The sequence below is a fragment of the Gorilla gorilla genome, chromosome 2 (genome assembly GCF_029281585.2).
Source record: "Gorilla gorilla gorilla isolate KB3781 chromosome 2, NHGRI_mGorGor1-v2.1_pri, whole genome shotgun sequence".
NCBI lineage: Eukaryota > Metazoa > Chordata > Mammalia > Primates > Hominidae > Gorilla > Gorilla gorilla.
The window spans coordinates 13,960,210-13,979,289 of NC_086017.1; positions in this window are offsets into that span (position 1 = coordinate 13,960,210).

A 19,080-nucleotide genomic window follows, 5' to 3' on the forward strand; every position below is an offset into this window, starting at 1 on the left:
AGGAAGCATGGGAATTTATAAAGATAAAGATGTAAGAAAATCTCTCCAGTGTATCTCTCAAAGACCTATTACAGGATCTTTCTTCTATCTCTTTGTTGATATTCTGGTTTTCTTGTACTGGCATCCAGGATACTGTCCTTGGACCCACTTTCTCAGACATTTCTATAAAGGAACAGTCTTCCACCTCCTCTGTATGAGAGGAAATTGAAGCCTATGAAAGGTAAGTGCCATGCTCAAGGTCTAGAGTGAGTGGGGCAGAGTTAAAACAACATCTGGGTTTCCTAACTGCCGCTCCATGTTCTTTCAATTTTACCAGTCCACATCATAAAGGGAGATCAAGATGTATTGTTAGGTTTGAACCTGTTTCTTAATTTCCAACATCAGTCTTCTAATAGACAGCCATCATCTTATATTTTTCTATGAATTACCTTGGAAAGGAGTGGGGAAGACCATATATTTTCCATTTCTACAGCCCTGCCCTGGAACACACACAAGCCTGTACTGAGAATCACCTGTGAGAAGCCAAACAGAAAGTCAGCAAAACTGTTAGAACCACTGGCTATTTGATGAATAGCTTGATGGTAGTGATTCCCTCCTCAAGTAGGGAACAACAAATAGGTAACTTGTTCCCCATATTCATATAGATAATAATGCTCCAGCTTTGGCTAATATGTCCCTCCCTAATAAGGGTGTGGGACTTTCAGGCATAACAAGAAAGGCATGTGAAAAGACCAAAGTCTCCCAATTACAACTGAGGAGGTGGGAGAAATACCTGGTTACAAGCTGTCCTAGGATTCCTAGGATGGTAACGGACCTTGAGGACAGCTGTCCAGGGCAGGAGATTAACACTGAGAAGGCCATGCCAGTGTCCATGAGGAAGTCAATTTCCTGGTCCTCGATGGTTAAACGTACCCGGGGCTCAGTGAGGGTGATGACATGAGCTGGCGCTTACCCCAGGCACCCTCAGTTCTGTTGTTGGATCATCCGGTTGGGGGCTTCTGGCCCAAAGAAACTTTGCCCTCTGGGGCAGTGCGCCTTCCAGTGATTGCCTTGGCATAGTGGACATGGGCGAGGGGGCAGCTTGTTTCTCTTTGGACAATGTTTTTTAAGGTGTCCTTGCAAACCACGCTGATAACAAGCCCTACCAGGTTATTGGCCTGCTCCATTTTCTGTCCTCTCTGAACCACCAAGGTTTGTTTGTCTGAGGGCCATGACTAAGGCTGCCGCCTTTCTCTGATTTCACTTTTCCTTTTCGGCCTGCTCCTCTTGGTCCCTATTATAGAACACTGAGGTTGCCAGGTTTAATAATGCCTCCAGATTTTTTTCAGGGCCCAGGGCTTGCTTTTGGAACTTTCTCCTGATATCTGTGCCTGATTGGGTAATAAACTTATCTTTTAGGATAAATTGACCCTTGAGTGAGTCAGGTGACAGGGGGGTATATTTTCCTAAGGCCTCCCAGAGCCACTCAAGGAAGGCAGAAGGATTTTCTTCCTTTCCCTAAGTTATTGCGGACATCATCGAATAATTCATGGGCTTTTTCCTAATTCTCCTTAGTCCTTCTAGAACACAGTACTTTACAACAGTAAAGTCAAGTCATCCTTACGGAGACCATAGGACCTGCAAAGCCTAAAATATTTACTATCTGGCTAGTTACATAAAAAGCTGACTGAACCCTAGAGTAGAAAAATGATCTGTATCAATGGTTCTCAAACTTTAGTGGGTACCAGAATCACCTGGAGGCCTTGTTAAAATTCAGATTGCTGAGTGCCCTAGATTTTCTGACTAAAAATATTTGGGGGTAGGGCCTGAGCATTTGTATTTCTAACAAGTTCCAATGGCCACACTTTGAGAACCGCCGCTTTAAGTTTATGCTGACCAATGCACCAATTTAACCGTGATGTAAGACAGGAGTGGGGAATAAGGAAGGGCAGTTAATTTTAAAATTGCATTTGATTTTGAAAAATGAACACAGTTGGAAGATTTACACTATTGATTTAAAACTTCCTAGTAAGCAACAGTAATCAAGACAGTGTAGTATTGTCACCAATAACAGACAATAGATCAATGAAACAGAGTAGAGAGTCTGGGATTAAACCATCACATATATAGTGAACTAAACTTTGACAAGGTGAAAAGATAAGTCAGTGAAAAAAGAATTGTCTTTTCAACAAATGATGATGGAACAGTTGGATATCCATTAACAACAACAAAAAAATGAATTTTGATTCATTCCTTACACCTTATATTTAGTACAAAAAGGAGAATAGCCAGCTTTCTCTTCATGGTTTATAGGAAAAATAAACCCAGAAGCAGATGAAGTCAGGCACTGTTGTTGCATGAACTACATGTCAACATTTTTATAAGATGGAAAAGTTGAAAAAGTTTGAAGAAGGTGGTAAAGTAGTGCTCTACGTCATTCACCCAAACTTTGCATTCGCATCAGAAGAATACTGCTGAGACTCTAACACAAAGACTTCAACAGAATCTTAATCTCAAATTCAAATTTTGTTAAAAAGAATTATTCGATGCCCTTAAGGAGAGAGGATACTTTATGGCTGAATAAACACCTTGCTCCTTATTACAGTTTTTCACCCCCATCATGCAGAATTTTGCTAACTACTAAGGATTTTGCTACCATCAGCAGCAAGGAGTATTGCAGATGCTCTGCGATCTATTCCAGGATTCTCTAATACACAAGGAAATCCCCTCATCATGCATTTGACAAAATGTTGGTCAGCACACATGAGTCTATAAGTAGGTCTCCAGAACAGGAGATAAATCAAAAAGGAAAGGGTAAATTAACTTTTTGAGGTGTTGGTTAGCTGACAGTTAGACTTGAGTTTCATAGATGTGTTTACATGGGCCAAACAAACCCAAGGGTCATCTGAATCATTCAGGCCAAATGATTACTTCTAAATTAGACCAGACAATTATGTCAAAAATAAATTAATATTTTTTATTGTTTACTTGCCTGGACACTGAAATACAAGTGTCTCTATTCTTAGGAGAATCTGAATGTAGATGAGAAAATAGATAACCCTCTGATGTGGAAGAACAAAGAGGCAGTACTCAACATTGCCCTGGCCCAAAAGGCTTCAAACTAACAGCAAGTTTTAAAGAACGACTGATGTTCCAGATAAATGGGCTTGTGAGGTGGGGAGGAGATGGAGCTGTAGGCTGGGAAGCACATGCTACACACAGGAACAGCATGTTCAGAGGTAAGAAAAAACACAAGCTAAGTTCAGGAAAAAGCAAGTTATTCCATATACCTGAAACATCAGGTACCAGAAGGTGTAGAGAGGAATGACACAGTAGTCCAACCATGATATCCTTCTGTGCCAGTCAGCGGAAAGCATACTCCACCCTTTGAGGCACCTTAAATCACTTTTAAGAGGTGATGCTATCAAATGTATGTTTTAGAAAGATCACATTGAAGGTAATATGACGGGTTGAATGTGGCAAGAACTGAGGCAGAGAGACTGGTTAGAAAGTTTCTGTAGGAAACAGACTTCAAATAAGACAGTAGCCAATGCAAGTAGGGGGATGGAACGAAAAATACTTAAATGAAATCTTGATTTAATTTCAAATATTTAGAAAATTCAATTAGCAATACATAGAAGTTGATTGGAGTTTGCAGACAAAGGGAAAGAGGCGTTATTAAAGATGACTCCCAGATTTCTGTTTTGGGGAAACTGAATGAATAGTGGTGTCAGTCCCACAATTAAAAATACAAGGAGAGACATGCAGGAAATATGATAAGCTTGATTTTAGACACGTTGAGTTTTTAATATCTATAAAATTTACACATGTGCTTTCCAGGTATTCACTAAAAAGTAGGACCTAAAATCCACCTGATAATAGCAGCACACTTTTTGAGTCCCAGGCATTCTTCTGAGAACTTTCCTTACACAACTCATTTAAATCTTTACAGCAACTCTATGAGAAAGGTAAGATTATTAGCTCTGCTTTACAGATGAGGAAAGTGAGGTTCAGATGGGGTTAAGTTACTTGCCTAAGATCACACAGCTAAGAATAAGTTTCATATGTTTGTTGGCTGCAGAAATGTCTTCTTTTGAGAAGTGTCTGCTCATATCCTTTGCCCACTTTTTGATGGGGTTGTTTTTTTGTTTTTTGGGTTTTTTTCTTGTAAATTTGTTTAACTTCCTTGTAGATTCCGGATATTAGCCCTTTGTCAGATTGATAGATTTCAAAAATTTTCTCCCATTCTGTAGGTTGCCTGTTCACTCTGATGATGTTTCTTTTGCTGTGCTCTTTAATTAGATCCCATTTGTCAGTTTTGGCTTTCGTTGCCATTGCTTTTGGCATTTTAGTCATGAAGTCTTTGCCCATGCCTATGTTTTGAATGGTATTGCCTCGGTTTTCTTCTAGGGTTTCTATGGTTTTAAGTCTTAGTTTAAGTCTTTAATCCATCTTGAGTTAATTTCTGTATAAGGTGTAAGGAAGGGGTCCAGTTTCAGTTTTCTACATAGGGCTAGCTGGTTTTCCCAGCATGATTTATTAAATAGGGAATCATTTCTCCATTGCTTATTATTGTCATATTTGTCAAAGATCAGATGGTTGTATATGTGTGGTGTTATTTCTGAGGCCTCTCTTCTGTTCCATTGCTCTATATATCTCTTTTTGTACCACTACCACACTGTTTTGATTACTGTAGCCTTGTAGTATAGTTTGAAGTCACATCACAGGTCATTAGAGAAATGCAAATCAAAACCACAATGAGATACCATCTCATGGCAGTTAGAATGGTGATCATTAAAATGTCAGGAAACAACAGATGCTGGAAAGGATTTAGAGAAATAGGAACACTTTTACACTGTGGGTGGGAGTGTAAATTAGTTCAACCATTGTGGAAGACAGTGTGGCAATTCCTCAAGGATCTAGAACAGAAATACCATTTGACCCAGCAATCCCATTAATGGGTATATACCCAAAGGGTTATAAATCATTCTGCTATAAAGACACATGCATACGTATGTTTATTGAAGCACTATTCACAATAGTAAAGACTTGGAACCAATCCAAATGCCCATCAGTGATAGACTGGATTAAAAAAATGTGGCACATATACACCATAGAATACTATGCAGCCATAAGAAAGGATGAGTTCATGTGCTTTACATGGACATGGATGAAGCTGGAAATCATCATTTTCAGCAAACTAACACAGGAACAGAAAATCAAACACTGCATGTCCCCACTCATAAGTGGGAGTTGAACAATAAGAACACATGGACACAGGGAGGGGAACATCACACACAAGGGCCTGTCGGGGGTGGGGTGCTAGGGGAGGGATAACATTAGGAGAAATACCTAATGTAAGTGACAGGTTGATGGGTGTGGCAAACCACCATGGCAGGTGTATACCTATGTAACAAACCTGCACATTCTGCACATGTATCTGCACATGATTTACCCAGAATCATGTAATTAGCTACTATTAGCTAGGATTAAATTATGGTTACCCAGGCCAGGCACGGTGGCTCACGCCTGTAATCCCAGCACTTCAGGAGGCTGAGGCAGGTGGATCATGAGGTCAGGAGATCGAGAGCATCCTGGCTAACATGGTGAAACCCCGTCTCTACTAAAAATACAGAAAATTAGCCAGGCATGGTGGCAGGCACCTGTAGTCCCAGCTACTCGGGAGGCTGAGGCAGAAGAATGGTGTGACCCCAGGAGGCGGAGCTTGCAGTGAGCCAAGATCACACCACTGCACCCCAGCCTGGGAAACAGAGCGAGACTCTGTCTCCAAAAAAAAAAAAAAAAAAAATTATGGTTACCCAGGTTGGAAATTAAACCTGGAATTCAGCCAGGGACAGTGGCTCATGCCTGTTATCCCAGGGGATAACACTTTGGGAGGCCAAGGCAAGCAAATCACTTGAGCTCAGGAGTTCAAAACCAGCCTGGGCAACACGGCAAAACCCCCATCTCTACTAAAAACACACACACGGGGGGTGTTCCAAGATGGCCGAATAGGAACAGCTCCAATCTGCAGCTCCCAGCATGATCGACGCAGAAGACAGGTGATTTCTGAGGTACCTGGTTCATCTCACTGGGACTGGTTGGACAGTGGGTGCAGCCCATGGAGGGTGAGCCAAAGCAGGGTGGGGCATCGCCTCACCCAGGAAGCACAAGGGGTCAGGGGATTTCTCTTTCCTAGCCAAGGGAAGCCATGACAGACTACCTGGAAAAAAGGGACACTCCCACTCAAATACTGTGCTATTCCCAAGGTCTTAGCAACCAGCAGACAAGGTGATTCTCTCCTGTGCCTGGCTCGGCAGCTCCCACACCCATGGAGCCTTGCTCACTGCTAGTGCAGGAGTCTGAGATCAATCTGCCAGAAGGCAGCCGGGCTGGGGGAGGGGCATCTGCCATTGCCAAGGCTTCAGTAGGTAAACAGAGCAGCCCAGAAGCTCAAACTGGGTGGGAACCACCACAGCTCAACAAGGCCTACTGCCTCTAGACTCCACCTCTCTGGGCAGGGCATAGCTGAACAAAAGAAAGCAGACAACTTCTGCAGATTTAAACATCCCTGTCTGACAGTTCCAAAGACAGCAGTGGTTCTCCCAGCATGGCGTTTGAGCTCTGAGAATGGACAGACTGCCTCCTCAAGTGGGCCCCTGACCACCGTGTAGCCTAACTGGGAGACACGTCCCAGTAGGGGTCGACAGTCACCTCACAGAGGCAGCTGCCCCTCTGAGATGAAACTTCCAGAGGAAGGATCAGGCAGCAATATTTGCATTCTGCTGCCTCTGCTGGTGATACCCAGGCAAACAGGGTCCAGAGTGGAACTCCAGCAAACTCCAACAAACCTGCAGCTGAAGGACCTGACTGTTAGAAGGAAAACTAACAAACAAAAAGCAATAGCATCAACATCAACAAAAAGGTCATCTACACCAAAACCCCATCTGTAGGTGACCAACATCAAAGACCAAAGGTAGATAAAACCACAAAGATGGGGAGAAACCACAGCAGAAAAGCTCAAAATTCTAAAAATCAGAGCACCTTTTCATCTCCAAAGAATCGCAGCTCCTCTCCAGCAGTAGAAAAAGGTGGACAGAGAATGACTTTGACAGGATGACAGAAGTAGGCTTCAGAAGGTCAGTAATAACAAACTTCTCCGAGCTAAAGGAGGATGTTCAAACCCATCACAAGGAAGCTAAAAGCCTTGAAAAAACATTAGACAAATGGCTAACTAGAATAAACAGTGTAGAGAAGACCTTAAATGACCTGGTGGAGCTGAAAACCACAGCATGAGAACTTCATGACACATGCACAAGCTTCAATAGCCGATTTGATAAAGCGGAAGAAAGGGTATCAGTGATTGAAGATTAAATTAATGAAATAAGCAAGAAAACAAGGTTAGAGAAAGAAGAGTAAACAGAAATGAACAAAGCCTCCAAGAAATATGGGACTATGTGAAAAGACCAAATCTGCATTTGATTGGTGTACCTGAAAGTGATGGGGAGAGTGGAACCAAGATGGAAAACGCTCTTCAGGATATTTTCCAGGAGAACTTTCCCAACCTAAGAAGACAGGCCAACATTCAAATTCAGGAAATACAGAGAACACCACAAAGATACTCCTCAAGAAGAGCAACCCCAAGACACATAATTGTCAGATTCACCAAGGTTGAAATGAAGGAAAAAGTATTAAGGGCAGCCAGAGAGAAAGGTCGAGTTACCCACAAAGGGAAGCCCATCAGACTAACAGCGGATCTCTTGGCAGAAACCCTACAAGCTAGAAGAGAGTGGGGGCCAATATTCAACATTCTTAAAGAAAAGAATTTTCAAACCAGAATTTCAAATCCAGCTAAACTAAGCTTCATAATTGAAGGAGAAATAAAATCCTTTACAGAAAAGCAAATGCTGAGAGATTTTGTCACCACCAGGCCTGCCTTACAATAGCTCCTGAAGGAAGCACTAAACATGGAAAGGAACAACCAGTACCAGCCACTGAAAAAACAGGCCAAATTGTAAAGACCATCGATGATAGAAAGAAACTACATCAATTAACGGGCAAAATAACCAGTGAACTTCATAATGAGATGATCAAATTCACACATAACAACATTAACCTTAAATGTAAATGGGCTAAATGCCCCCATTAAAAGACACACAGTGGCAAATTGGATAAAGAGTCAAGACCCATCAGAGTGCTGTATTCAGGAGACCCATCTCATGTGCAAAGACACACATAGGTTCAAAATAAAGGGATAGAGGAAGATCTACCAAACAAATGGAAAGCATAAAAAAGCAGGGGTTGCAATCCTCATCTCTGATAAAACAGATTTAAACCAACAAAGATCAAAAGAGACAAAGAAGGCCATTACATAATGGTAAAGGGATCAATTCAACAAGAAGAGCAAACTATCCTAAATATATATGCACCCAATACAGGAGCATCCAGATTCATAAAGCAAGTCTTTAGAGACCTACAAAGAGACTCAGACTCCCACACAATAAAAATGGGAGACTTTAATACCCCACTGTCAATATTAGACAGATCAATGGGACAGAAGGTTAACAAGGATATCCAGGACCTGAACTCAGCTCTGCAACAAGCAGACCCAATAGACATCTACAGAACTCTAAAGACCAAATCAACAGAATATATATTCTTCTCAGTACCACATCACAGTTATTCTAAAATTGACCACATAATTGGAAGTAAAGCACTCGTCAGCAAATGTAAAAGAAAAGAAATCACAAAAAAAACTGTCTCTCAGACCACAGTGCAATCAAATTAGAACTCAGGATTAAGAAACTCACTCAAAACTGCACAACTACCTGGAAACTGAACAACTCGCTCCTGAATGACTACTGGGTAAACAATGAAATGAAGGCACAAATAAAGATGTTCTTTGAAACCAATGAGAACAAAGACATAACGTACCAGAATCTCTGGGAGACATTTAAAGAAGTGTGTAGAGGGAAATTTATAGCAGTAAATGCCCACAAGAGAAAGCAGGAAAGATCTAAAATCAACACCCTAATATCACAATTAAAAGAACTAGAGAAGCAAGAGCAAACAAATTCAAAAGCTAGCAGAAGACAAGAAATAACTAAGATCAGAGCAGAAGTGAAGGAGATAGAGACACCATTCAAAAAACCATTCAAAAAAACCAGTGAATCCAGGAGCTGGTTTTTTGAAAAGATCAACAAAATTGATAGACCACTAGCAAGACTGATAAAGAAAAAAAGAGAGAAGAATCAAATAGATGAAATAAAAAATGATAAAGGAGATATCACCACCAATCCCACAGAAATACAAACTACCATCAGAGAATACTATAAACACCTCTATGCAAATAAACTAGAAAATCTAGAAGAAATTGATAAACTCCTGGACACATACACCTGTTGAAGACTAAACCAGGAAGAAGTAAAATCTCTGAATAGACCAATAACGGGCTCTGAAATTGAGGCAATAGTTAAGAGCCTACCAACCAAAAAAAGTCCAGGACCAGACAGATTCACAGTGTAATTCTACCAGAGGTACAAAGAGGAGTTGGTACCATTTCTTCTGGAACTATTCCAATCAACAGAAAAAGAGGGAATCCTCCCTAACTCATTTTATGAGGCCAGCATCATCCTGATACCAAAGCCGGGCAGAGACACAACCAAAAAAGAGAATGTTAGGCCAATATCCCCGATGAACATTGATGCAAAAATCCTCAATAAAATACTGGCAAGCCAAATCCAGCACATGAAAAAGCTTATCCACCACGATCAATTTGGCTTCATCCCTGGGATGCAAGTCTGGTTCAACATACACAAATGAATAAATGTAATCCATCAAAAAAACAGAACCAATGACAAAAACCACATGATTATCTCAATAGATGCAGAAAAGGCCTTTGACAAAATTCAACAACGCTTCATGCTAAAAACTCTCAATTAACTAGGCATGGATGGAATGTATCTCAAAACAATAAGAGCTATTTATGACAAACCCACAGCCAATATCACACTGAATGGGCAAAAACTGGAAGCATTCCTTTTGAAAACTGGCACAAGACAGGGCTGCGCTCTCTCACCACTCCTATTCAACATAGTGTTGGAAGTTCTGGCCAGGGCAATCAGGCAAGAGAAAGAAATAAAGGGTATTCAATTAGGAAATGAGGAAGCCAAATTGTCTCTGTTTGCAGATGACATAATTGTATATTTAGGAAACCCCACAGTCTCAGCCCAAAATCTCCTTAAGCTGATAAGCAACTTCAGCAAAGTCTCAGGATACAAAATCAGTGTGCAAAAATCACAAGCATTCCTGTACACCATTAGCAGACAAACAAAGAGCCAAATCATGAATGAACTCCCATTCACAATTGCTTCAAAGATAATAAAATACCCAGGAATCCAACTTACGAGGGATGTGATGGACCTCTTCAAGGAGAACTACAAACTACTGCTCAAGGAAATAAAAGAGGACACAAACAAATGGAAGAATGTTCTATGCTCATGGATAGGAAGAATCAATATCGTGAAAATGGCCACACTGCCCAAAGTAATTTATAGATTCAGTGCCATCCCCATCAAGCTACCACTGACTTTCTTCACAGAATTGCAAAAAACTACTTTAAAGTTCATATGGATCCAAAAAAAGAGCCCAAATTGCCAAGACAAGCCTAAGCAAAAAGAACAAAGCTGGAGGCATCACGCTACCTGACTTCAAACTATACTACAAGTCTACAGTAACCAAAAGAGCATGTTACTGGTACCAAAACAGATATATAGGCCAATGGAACAGAACAGAGGCTTCAGAAATAACACCACGCATCTACAACCATCTGATCTTTGATAAACCTGACAAAAATAAGCAATGGGGAAAGGATTCCCTATTTAATAAATGGTGCTGGGAAAACTGGCTAGCTATATGTAGAAAGCTGAAACTGGATCCCTTCCTCACACCTTATACAAAAATTAATTCAAGATGGATTAAAGACTTAAATATTAGCCCTAAAACCCGAGAAGAAAAAAACCAGAGAAGAAAACCTAGGCAATACCATTCAGGACATAGGCATGGGCAAGGACTTCATGTCTAAAACACCAAAAGCAATGGCAACAAAAGCTAAAATTGACAAATGGGATCTAACTAAACTAAAGAGCTTCTGCACGGCAAGAGAAACTATCATCAGCGTGAACAGGCAACCTACACAATGGGAGAAAATTTTTGTAATCTATCCATCTGACAAAGGGCAAATATCCAGAATCTACAATGAACTCAAACAAATTTACAAGAAAAAAACAAACAACCCCATCAAAAAGTGGGCAAAGGATATGAACAGACACTTCTCAAAAGAAGACATCTATGCAGCCAAAAGACACATGAAAAAATTCTCATCATCACTGGTCATTAGAGAAACACAAATGAAAACCACAATGAGATACCATCTCACACCTGTTAGAATGGCGATCATTAAAAAGTCAGGAAACAACAGGTGCTGGAGAGGATGTGGAGAAATAGGAATGCTTTTACACTGTTGGTGGGAGTGTAAATTAGTTCCACCATTGTGGAAGACAGTGTGGTGATTCCTCAAGGATCTAGAACTAGAATTACCATTTAACCCAGAAATCCCATGACTGGGTACATACCCAAAGGATTGTAAATCATGCTACTATAAAGACACATGCACACGTATGTTTATTGTGGCACTATTCACAACAGCAAAGACTTGGAACCAACCCAAATGTCCATCAATGATAGACTGGATTAAGAAAATGTGGCACATATACACCACGGCATACTATGCAGCCATAAAAAATGATGAGTTCATGTCCTTTGCAGGAACATGAATGAAACTGGAAACCATCATTCTCAGCAAACCATCACAAGGACAGAAAACCAACACCACATGTTCTCACTCATAGGTGGGAACTGAACAATGAGATCACTTGGACACAGGGCGAGGAACATCACACACCAGGGCCTGTCATGGGGTGGGGGGCTGGGGGAGGGATAGCATTAGGAGAAATATCTAATGTAAGTGATGAGTTGATGGGTGCAGCAAGCCAACATGGCACATGTATACCTATGTATCAAACCTGCACATTGTGCACAGGTACCCTAGAACTTAACACACACACACACACACACACACACAAAATTAGCCAGGCATGGCGGCACACTCCTATGGTGCCAGCTATTTGGGAGGCTGAGGTGGAAAGATCACCTTAGCCTGGGAGGTTGAGGTTACAGTGAGCTGAGATCACACCACTGCACTCCAGCCTTGGTGACAGAGTGAGACCCTGTCTCAACAAAAAATAAATAAACTTGGAGTCCCCACATGGTTGGTAAGAATTCTACTACTAAAATACACTTCTCTTTGAGAACACAAGGAAAAACATGCTTACAATTCATTTACTAACCAAAATAATAACAATACATTTGGTTAACTCTGGGGGTTAGTGAATCAGGTAGCTAGAGTAAAAATGTATCTTATGTAATTGCTATCCATATCAGAAATGGATAATCACAGGAATTTCTTTCCACATAGAGAATAGTGGAAGAAAAGACTAGTGTGCCATCAAGGGTGTCTCCCATTGTGCTTCCTCATGATGGTGGTCCTCTGACTTATGTTTGGTTCAGGGAACATTTTTTAATTCATGTTTTCCTTCGCTCTCTTGTCAATTACAGCTTTTGCTCAGGGGAGCCTTCACCTCCTCACCTCTACCTCCTTCCTCATTCCTGGTTTGTACAACACCCGGATGAACCCCCTGCCAGCTCAGTGATTATGGTTCGAAGCTTAAATCACTGGCTACCCTAGGGAGCATTCTTATTTAAAAGACTGCTTGAAAAACATTCTGAAGCTGAAGAAGCAATAGAAAAATATATCTTCTTGGGGATTTCAGTCTACATAAAGAGGCTGGACAGAGAGAAAAGGATGAAAGAAGATCTGAGCTCTAATCTTCTTAGCTCTGCCATTGGCTTGGGGTTTGACCTTGGGCTAGTCACAAAACTTCTCTGTATCTCAGTTGCTTTGTTTGTAAAATGAAGGCCTTGGATCAAATGAGTTCCATGTTTCCTTCCAATTTTATAATGCCATGATTTTTTGAGCTTCCCAAAACCTCCCTTATGCCCAAGCAAGAGTGTCCCCTGTCCTGGAACCCACAATTTACATAGACTCAGGGTCTAAAGGGATGAGCCTACCCTTGGACCTGGCTCCAAGAGCCCAGGACCGCTGAATTCTCTGGCTGTGCAGGCTGACGTATGTATCGCATGCATGTGTGTGTGAGGGCCTCATATAGCACTACATGGACCTGAGGCTGGGGAACACAGGCTGCTGATTGGCTGTCTGTGCTACTGCATTCTGGCACTGAGCTCTGAAGAGTCCAGAACCTGGCCTTCCAAGTCATTATAATATTTGTTAATGTAAGAGACTAAAATATATATAATTTCATTGTTTGTTATAGCTTGATTTGTAACTTTGAAATACAAGGCGTACTGTGATAGAGATTCTATTTACATTCTTGCCCTGGGCCCTGAAAATCTCAAAGGCTCCTCTAGAGATTCCTATTCAAGAGTCTAGGTCTTCAGAGCTTTATAAGTTTTACTTAATACAAGGTGTAACTAATGATACAGGGTATGGGTAAGCATGGGGTAGATGGAGTATATCTACATTAATCCAGAGTGTCAAATGAATTGTCATTCTCTCAAAAATAAAATATTATGCCTATTCCTAAATACATTAAAGCCCCTAGGTTATTCTATTGGCATTTATAGAGCACTGTAAATCAGTAATCTGTGCATGATAAATCCAACTTCCAAGTTATATCTATTAATAAATCATATTATAATTTATTTATATTATTTTTTATTATATTACTTCCCCTCTTTTCTTCCCCCTTTGCCTTAAGGAAAAAGGAAACTTGTATTCAGCGGGTAAAACGTAGAACTTCAGACATATACTTCCATTAAATGAAAAGGAAATCTTAAGGGTCCCAAAGAGCTAGAGTAGTTCAGTAGGCTTTGTTCTGCTATATATTCCACCCCAATTCTCCAAATGCTGGTGTTCATTCTCTCTCCCTTTCTCGCTGTGGTTTCTCATGATTTTTATAATGCAAATTTCAGGCATGATGGCAGGACAATGGGAAGATCTTATTGGACTTCAGGTATAGTTTTGGAACACTTGGGGTTACACTAGTGGAGAGTCATCACAGTTAATATTAGCACTATGCTTTAGAGTTAAAACAGGCTCACATCCTGAATCTGAGAGACTCATCACAATAATCCTAGAGGTAGATTATAGTCTATTTTACCTATGGGGAAAGAGGGTAAGTTGGACACTCAGCTCAGGTCATAGGTATCCTTCCATTATTCCTCAGACAGAAAAAAACCCAGCCAATTATCTTGGACTCGGGGCCCCAGTAGACACTGAGGTTGGCTTGAGGGTTTAATGTGTGACCATATACTTTCTGCTATAGGCCAACTGGGAATAAGAAAGTTTATAGGTGTGGGAACTTGTCTGAACTGCCTTGGATAACTGTTCCATTCCAAGTACTAGCAGGTATTGAGCTTACATCTAAGGAAGAGATTAGAAACTAAAAGCTTGGTGTCAGAGGCAAGGACAGTTAATTTAGTACAATTCCATTGTATAAAATTAAGAATGTTTAGTAATATTTGGGGAGTTTTGAAATCACCACATCTAGATTAAAATAAAACAAAAATATAGTTAAAACAAAAGCAAGTTCATTGAAATCTAATCATGTCCTTCTCCTTTATGTATTAAAATTGGAAGCTGTGAATGATGCCTTTAATTATAGTCCTGATGCTTTAGTTGCTGAGCAGTTTATTTAAAGTGACAGTATCATTTTCTTATTATATAATTACTCCTACTGAATTTGTAATGTAAACAAATAGGAGACTAATAATTCAGAGACAGGAGGAAAATTGATAGCACTCATCAGACAACAATCTTGATGTATTTATTGCAGATTGCTGATTCAGACCTAATTTAGTTTGAGAGTTAACTAATTACAGAGAAAAGCATTACAGGCTCACTTCTTTGGCAGGATCTACACCTAAATAACTCATGATGTTAAAGACAAAAATGATTCATGGAAAAACTGAAAAACACTGAAAATCAATATTCGTATGATTTTCTTATCCACTTTAAGCCTGCCTATATGATTCTTGGATATGCAAAACCAATGGAAGGTGGCTAAAAGGAAATAGGATTCTCATTAATTAAAACAAAGAACTGGAAGTTGGTTCACAAGGTAATGGGCTACTTTATAAGTAGGGTTACCCCATCAAAAGAGGCATTAAAGAAAAATGGCAATTAGGGAGGTGGGTGGTCACTTGAGGCCAGGAGTTCAAGACCATCCTGGCCAACATGGTGAAATCCCATCTCTACTTTAAAAAAATATACAAAAACTAGTCGGGCATGGTGGCACATGCCTGCAGTCCCACCTACTCGGGAGGCTGAAGTACAAGAATCGCTTGAACCTGGGAAGAGGAGGTTGCAATAAGTTGAAATCATGCCACTGCCCTCCAGCCTGGCTGATGCCATGTGACCCTTCCTCAAAAAAAATAAAAAAAAAAAAAAAGAAAAAAGGCAAAAGAGCCCAAGTGTGGTGGCTCATGCCTGTATTCCCAGCACTTTGGGAGGCTGAGGTGGGCAGATCACTTGAGGTCAAGAATCTGAGACCAGCCTGGCCAACATGGCAAAACCCTGTCTCTACTAAAAATACAAAAATTAGCCGGGCATGGTGCTGTGCGCCTGTAATCCTAGCTAGTCCAGGGGCTGAGGTATGAGAATCGCTTGAACCCAGGAGGCGGAAGTTGCAGGGAGCCAAGATCATGCTGCTGCACTCCAGCCTGGGTGACAAAGTGAAACTGGGTCTCAAAAAGAAAAAAAAGAAAAAAAAGAAAAAAATGCAAAAGAGTCGATTCTTACACTGAGTGAGGGACTTGGTCTCACAACGATCTTGAAGGTCATTTCAACTTTAATGTTTTATGACCTCAGATTCAGATCATAATTAATTAATTAAATCCAATACCATCTGTCTATATATTTACAGAGAACAATTTCCCTGGATTTTTTTTTTTTTTTGAGACAGTCTTGCTCTGCTGCCCAGGCTAGAGTATAGTGGTGTGATCTCGGCTCACTGCAACCTCTGCCTCCCGGGTTCAACTGATCCTCCTGCCTCAGCCACTTGAGTAGCTGGGATTACAGGCACCTGCCACCATGCTCAGCTAATTTTCGGATTTTTAGTAGAGATGGGGGTTTTGCCTTGTTGGCCAGGCTGGTCTCGAACTCCTAATCTCAGGTGATCCACCTGCCTGGGCCTCCCAAAGAGCTAGGATTACAGGCGTGAGCCACCGCACCTGGCCTCCATATGCTTTTAAAAAGGTCTCCAAAATGCTCTGTGTACTCCTCTCCGATTTAAAATAAGGTACGATCATCCTATTTCCTATACAAGGAGATTTTGTTGATAAAATTTTATGAGATGATTAGACCTATGAAGTAGTCTACGGCTTCATAACAAGAAGTAAAAATTGTTTACATATCATCTTCTCATGTCTATGAATTTACCTAAAGAAATCATACTGTATGCAGGCTTCAGAGGCATAGTCCTTAGTTACTGAACAATCCATAACTGAAGCTTCAAAGAGATGATTGAACATCATATATAATCCCATCTTAATATAGAGAAAGATTTCTATGTGTTCAAAATGTTGGCCAGTACACCAAAATAACCAATAATGGGTGAAAAGTGATTTTCCAGCTCCAGGAGATAACAGACTTATTTTACTTTTCATTGTTTTTTTGAATCTAACAACTAAGATGTTGGTGAATTATTTAATGTAAGATACATTATCTTGCTCCAGTCCAATAACTACTATGAATGCTTTTATGCTTTCTGTCCTCAACAGATATCTGAGAGTCTACAATGTTCTAAGCCTTGGATCTAGCAGACAGAAATGTTTCCTTTCTCTAAACTGGGATAGCACACTTCCAAAGTTAATACCAACGAGAACTGTAGCAGTTGAAAGTTAATATTTGGAACCCCAAACAATGATATCAACAGATGCCACGGTTAATTACCACAATGTTTATAATGATTATAAATTAATAGATCAATTGTAATAAATGCTGAGATAGTGAGAGTATAATTTTATAAAAGATTAATAAAGAGAAGGAAAGTGTTTGTACATACATGGGTAACTGCAGATAAATGTGAATTACTGGAATGATAGATCATACTGGCTTGAACAAGGATATTTTTGTTCTTGTTTTTTCAGGAATGTTCCTCCATGGAAAAACTTCCTTATAGTGGCAGGATTAAAAAGGGGCATTCTCTCATGGCTCTGAGATGGAGCCACACTGGAAGTACCAGAAGCAAATGTCTTGCCTTGGATATCTCAAACTCACTTTGACCTAAGATCCTTTACTCTTTCCCTTTCCTATGGACAGTATCTTCAAGATGACCAATTGTGCTTCTATTCCAGTCATCATTGGGGATAGAGTCATTTCAAATACACCCAAGATGTTACAAGTTCTATGTTTGCTCTATATAGAGAGTTTATATCCTTGGCACCAAGATATAAAGATGGTCTGAATTAACCTAGAGGCTCATGCTAATGGGCAGATGCTGTATGTCACAAAATACAAAGATCCACAAGAAGAGAATCAGAACCTGAAGGCCAGCACCTCCAAATTGGGCATAATGTTTGTATTTGGAGGTTCAATCCTACTATTTTTCCATTAAGACTCCACCCATGTGGGTTGCTATGGTAATGGGGGGAGGTGAACTGCATTGGAAGATAATTATCTACAGAGGAGTAGAGACATAACCCATACAGTGGCTTATCATAATATGCTCTTTAACCCTACACAAATTCAAATATATGTTGCTTGGTAAGAAATAATTTAAATAATAGGGGGAATTCAGCCCACCATTTTTCTCAATAAGTATATGGCCTAGAGTGAGTGGAAGCTGAAATAGAATGCATTACTCTACTCTCCCTTAGCCAATCTCAGTTCATTTGAGCTGAAAAATAAAATTGTCCCTATGACCAATTTTACTGGGTGTTCATAAGCAATATTTATTATACCCAAATTTTGGCTTGCATACTAACTACAGAAGGTAACCTGAATGTAAAATGCAAATTCACTATTTAAATATTGACCAAAATTTTCTCCTCCAAGAAAATGTGAGAAGTTCAATTGCCCTTTTGTGTGATGCCAGATATTCATGAGGTTAGCAATGAAGATGTAATGAGCCACAATCTTCTCTTTCTTCTCTATGTTCCTTTGATATAATTTTATCTGGTTCCAGTAAAAGTTTAGATGTACCCCAAAACCAGACATCTACTAAAAATCATTCTTTACGTAACACATACAAACCAATACGTTACTAGCATAACATATTGCTAGTTATGCAATACGTTCAGGACCTGATGTGTTGGGACTATACAATTGGATGGTGGACCATACATCTTCTGAGCTGCCAAAAGAATTAAGTCATAGGCCAGGCACAATGGCTCATGCCTATAATCCCAGCACTTTGAGAGGCTGAGGTGGGAGGACTGCTTGAAGCCAGGAGTATGAGACCAGCCTGGGCAACAAAGCAAGTCCCCATCTCTACAAAAAATAAAAATATTAGCCAGCACAATGTCAGGTACCTGCAGTCCCAGCTACTCAGAGGCAAAGGTGGGAGGATTGCTTGAGCACAGGAGCTTGAGGTTGCAGTGAGCTAGTATCGTGCCACTACACCCCAGCCTGGGAGACAGAGTGAGACCCTGTCTATAAAAAAAAGAAAAAATTAGAGACAAGGTCTTGTGTAGACATTTGAATTCTTGTTCAAACATTTGATTTTTTTTTCCTTCAGAGGACTGTGGGCTTCTTAATGCCAGGGACTATGTCTTGTTCAGTGGTATATAATTCCCAGTGCCTGGCACAATATAGAGGCTCAGTCAGTGTTTAATGAACAAATGAACAAAATCGAGGAATTAAAATTGGAGAAGACAGAATTTTATTGAGGGTTTCCCAATAAGTGAAAAATCAAAGTTGTTCCAGTGCAGCAAGTAAAAATAATCCTGCATCTATTCTCACTA